This window comes from Mus musculus, chromosome 3 (assembly GCF_000001635.26).
Source record: "Mus musculus strain C57BL/6J chromosome 3, GRCm38.p6 C57BL/6J".
Classification (NCBI taxonomy): Eukaryota; Metazoa; Chordata; class Mammalia; order Rodentia; family Muridae; genus Mus; species Mus musculus.
In genome coordinates, this window is record NC_000069.6 from 121127403 (window position 1) to 121132952 (window position 5550).

Below are 5550 nucleotides of genomic sequence, written 5' to 3' on the forward strand. Positions count from 1 at the left end.
CCAAGTCCAAGGACCTAAGTTTGATTCCTAAGACTCACATGGTAGAAGGAAAGAACTGGCTGCTTAGAGTTTTCTCTGAGCTCCTCACATAGACCATGGAACACATACATACATACATACATACATACATACATACATACATACATACATACGGGTGCATAAGCAGACACACACACAAACAAACAAATAAATACACAATAAAAATTTTAAAGGATAAGAAATGTCCAGACCCAGTGATTAAGTGATCAGATTCTCTTCCCTCCACCCACTGATCCCCTGTCCTTTCCCAGAGTCAACCAGCACTTCCTCCTCTTGATGGCTTTACCCTCCCTCACCAGTGGTTCTCATGAGTCCTGGTCTCTGGCTATAGGTAACACTGGCTCGTATTCTCCAGGCTTCATGGTCAAAGGGGGAGAAAGCTACCCTGATGTTTCAACTAAAATGACCCAGAAAACAACACTGACTGGGCAGACATGGATCCCATGGTCAACCATCAACCAATCTCCTAGCAAAGCATGGGATAGGGTGTGAGAGTTGGCACTTTCTGGCACATGTCCACCGTGTGACCAAGATATGCAAAAGTTTTCATGGACACACAGCCACAACCACATGTTTAAAATAAAGAATAAACACACACACACAAAGAGTAATAATACTACACAAGTGATAATCTTGGTCAAATTCTTCAATGTCCCTGAATCTGTATATAAATGAAGATGGTGGAGGCATCTTATGATGGAGTCTTGGGGGGGGGGCTATTCTAATTTACCTTACTATTCTTACAATTTGATAACATGAAGGTCACAGCTGTGCCCAAGGACATGTTTGGCCACCTGTCCTTAATAGGCCATTTGAAAGAGTAAAATTAATAGTAGGACAAGAATGTTCTGGGACATGACATGAGACCAAAGTTTAAATAGAGGGCTGAGGACATACCTAAGCAGTCCTAGCCAAGGTGTGGTTCTGCCCATCACTATCTGGGCTTCTGTCTCATCCTGTAAGGTGATCTAACAAACAGGTAGAACTGAGTGAGCTCCCCTTCCAGAAGGCAAGTTCCCCGCTAGCTGATATTCAGACTGAGAGACATAAGTATCACCTTTGAATGCCTTCATTTCTGCCAGGCTAACTACATTATTTTTGTGGCAATTCATAGCTATTTTATTTTATTTTCTAAAAGAACATATGTTGCTTTTAATCAAAGGAAAACATCTCTATTGTATCCAACAACATTAGTTGCAGAAGGGCCATTAGATATATTCATTACTAATGATTTAAAATTTGAATTGTCTTTATAGTTACCAAAATTACCTAGTGCTGATAGTTGCTGTACTGTTCGTTTTCCATGTGTTATCAATTTAATCCTTACAGATACTTCATGAAGATACAATTCCCATTTGATTGATGCAACTGAAACTCAGAGACGTAAACTAACTTAGCCAAGAACACAATGCCAATAACTAGTACAACTGCTGTGTAAACCCAGGTGTGCCTGAGGCAAGTACCTCAGACCTAAAGTCCAGAAGCCAAGTCCTGCCTGTCTACCATTTTTCCAGCACCCATCAGCTGAGCAGCTTTACATAATTGTTGCTGTCTTAGCTAGGGTTTACTGTTGTGAACAGACACCATGACCAAGGCAAGTCTGATAAGGACAACATTTCATTGGGACTGCCTTACAGGTTTAGAGGTTCAGTCCATTATCATCAAGGTGGGAGCTTGGCAGTGTCCAGGCAGGCATGATGTAGGAGGAACTGAGAGTTCTGCATTTTCATCTGAAGGCTGCTAGTGGAAGACTGATTTCCAGGCAGGTAGGGTAAGAGTTGTAAGCCCATGCCCACAGTGACATACCTACTGCAACAAGGCCACACCTACTAACAGTGCCACTCCCTGAGACAAGCATATATAAACCATCACAGCTGATATGATTCAAAAAAGGCTATCTTTTCAAGATAGCTCAGCAGTTAGGAGCACTGGCTGCTCTTCCAGAGGACCTAGGTTTGATACCCAGAACCAAATGACATCTCACAGCTCTCTGTAATACCAGCTTCAGGGCATCACTCTTCCAGCTTTTGGTGGTACCAGGCATGCACATGATGCCGCACAGGCAGACAGACAGACACAGGCAGAATACCCATACACATAAAAATAAAAATTAACTTAAAATTAACTTTAAAAGAAATGGTTCAAAAAGACACTTGTCACACACGAAAATTCCATGAAGTTTAAATTTCAGTGCTCACGAGTAACGTGATACTCGTGTGTCTCCATCTTCTCAAGCTGCCTTAAAGCCACAGTGCAGGAACAGACAAAGCTGCAGGGCATATAATATGGACCAGGGCGAAAGACAGCTCTATCTGCTCTGATGACCCCGGCCCAATTCAAGATGCACTTACCTTCACTGCCTCTCTACCTGACACCTGAAAATTGCTTTGTTTGATGTAGCCAATTAGCAAGACAGACCCTGGTGCCCAAAGCAAGGTGAGTTTAGTACAGAGAATAGAAGGATGAGCAAGTTCAGCTTGGAAGGATGCAGAGGGAAAAAAGAACATGGATGCTGAGTCTCGTGTGGTACGTACACTGATCATGCCATTACAGAAAACGTCCTTAACTCAAATGCCGCAACTCAGTATCACATATTATTCACACCACCTCTGAGTCTGGACCGATTGGTTTGGAATAAAAAGTTTAGAAGTAGATCTGCATTATATTTTCGATCTGAACTGTTTAAAATCAACAAAGATAAGATGGGTAGGAATGATTACACTAAATCTCTTTCTTCAGGGTGTTTGTTTGTTTGTTTGTTTTATATGTGCATTGGTGTTTTGCCTGTGAGAGGACAAATCTTATAAATTCAGATTCCATTTTAGAGAACCTGACCTGAGTTTGAATTCAAGGAAACTAACAAGCTGGTACCTAGCATTAGTTTCCAAGTTGACCCCCAACAAAACCTGAGCCCAGCTCCAGTCTCTAGGCTAATCCTCAACAAGACCAGCATCTTCAGGTTATTCTCGCAACAAACCTGCAACCCCAGGTTATAAGCCCACTCCCTGCCTAAAGACTACCAATGCAGAGGGGAGCAGAAATTAAGTTTATGATATGACTCCCAGCACCAGCCAATTGTGTTAAAGGCCACAGTAACTTTCCAATCAGATGCATGCACACTCACATACACACACCCCACACCCCACTTGATGCTTACTATAAAGTCTTGCCCCGATAGATATTCAGGGCACCCTTACCACCAAAACCATCCTGCGTGATGGTGGAACACTGGAGGGGCCCAAGCTAGCTCAAATAGAATAAAGACCCTGCTGTGAGTTGTATCCGATCTGTTCCTGTCTGTTTTGGGGAATCATTAACACTTTCCTGGCACTACACCTGCATACACATCTGTGTAGGGTGTCAGATTCCCTGAAAGTGAACTTACAGGCAGACATGAGCTGCCATGTGGATGCAGGAAATTGAACCAGGGAAGAGCAGTCAGTGCTCTTAACCTCTAAACCGTCTCTCCATTCCAAACAAATGGGTCGTTCGTTTGTTTTGTTGGTTGTTGGTTGGTTGGTTTTTTGAGACAGGGTTTCTCTGTGTAGTCCTAGCTATTCTGGAACTCACTTTGAAGACCACACTGGCCTCAGACTCAGAGACCTACCTGTGTTTGCTTCCCAAGTGCTGGGATTAAAGGCATGCACACCACCACCCAGTATTACATTGAAATACCACAAGTTATACACCATAAGCTTCTCTCTTTCTCTCTCTCTCTCTCTTTCTCTCTCTCTCTCTCTCTCTCTCTCTCTCTCTCTCTCTCTCTCTCTCTCTCACACACACACACACACACACACATGCACAAAAACCTTCCAGATTCAAAGCAACCCTGGGGATATTTATTTCCAGTGTCTTCCTTGTTTCATTATACCAATATTACTGTTAAAGCACCCTTGAAAATAATCACTTATTGTTTCTCAAAAAAATCTCTAAAGATGAAGTCCTCACCTGGGTTCACACAATCTTTTCTTCCTCCCTTTTATTCAAGTAGTGTTTCTGTTACAAATAAAACTCTGGTCTGCTGAACAAGCTTTATGTAAAAGGATGGAATAATTAACCCATGGAATATTTAACCCGTGTCTTCTTTTTATCACTGATTTATTGTGTAGCTCAAATGCATATGAATCTTCTCTAGGCTTCTGCATCTGTTATTTAAGGTTTTAAGCTGGGGGGGGGGGATTTGAGGGGGTGGAAGCCAACCAGGCCGTCCCACCTTCGCTACCCAGGCATCGGGTTCCACTACGATGACAAATCTATAGTGGAACGATGGGAAAAGTAGGAAAACAGACTGGAGGGTCCACAGGCTGGTTTACAGCAGCATGGAGCTTACGCAGAAACAAACTCAGCACCTCTGCCCACCAACCCCACCAACCTGCCACCCAGCCATGGGATCCCCCTGGCTCTGACTACAGAGGCTCAAGATGAGAAAAGGTTCACTTTCTGGATTGGGCCTCCTCGAAGAACCGCTGGATGCTACATTGGTGTCTGTAGTCCATGTTGCTGCCCCAGACCCTCTATAAAAACTGAGATCCACGTGGATGTATACAGACTGACGACTTGGTGATGTCATTGAGTTTCACTGCCCCGGAGAGGGATGCATCTGGTTAAGTGCCATGTGTAGCCACTTGAGGCCACCATGTTGAGTCCTGTGTTCCATGTAGTCCTTGAGGACCATAAGTGAATTGATTGGTAGTCCTGATATGGCCAGGGGCCATGGTGATGTCTGAAGGCCATGTAGAATAGAAGTCGGCGATCTCAGCTGCCAACTGAAGCCAAGTTGATGTCTGTAGAAGGTGCTGAGCTGGCCCCACCCCTCACCAGCCTCCCAGCTCTCCAAATTTTACGACTTCTGGTGGTGGGTAGAGGTGGAAAAAGACTCACCTTCACTTGGAGGACTGGACACTAGGAGTTTGGTCATGCTCCAGTGAGTATATGGACCACACAAAATGGACTTGGGGTTTTGGTTGGGGGTTTTGGGGGGCACCACAGAGGAGGGGAGCAGACATGGAAGGATGAAGATGATAGTGATGTGGATGGTACATGATGTGAGGTTCCCAAATAATGAAAGAAAAAGAGAATCTAAGCGACGTAGAATACTTTCAGAATTAGACGTAGACATTTTATAAATTCATAGATGGTTGTTCACAATAGATATCACTAAATAGAAACCGTTCTGGTCATGGTACCTGCTATGATTTGACTGTGTCTCAAAAATTCATGTCAACTCAATCCCCACTGTGATATTATTAAGAAGTGTGGTCTTTGGGAAAGACTTTACGTCATAAGGTCACTACCCTCGTGAATAGAATTAAAGCCCTTAGAAAAGAGGCGTCCCAGTTAACTGACCTTTCAAACCTTCTGCCATGTAAGGCCACGGCTTGTGCGGCCACAGCATGTGCAATCACAGAAGGATGCGACAGTGAGCGGCTATCTTAGAAGTGGAGGTGAGTCCTCACTGGAAACCCAATCAAATGGTCCCTCGAACTCAGGATACCCAGCATCCAAAACTGT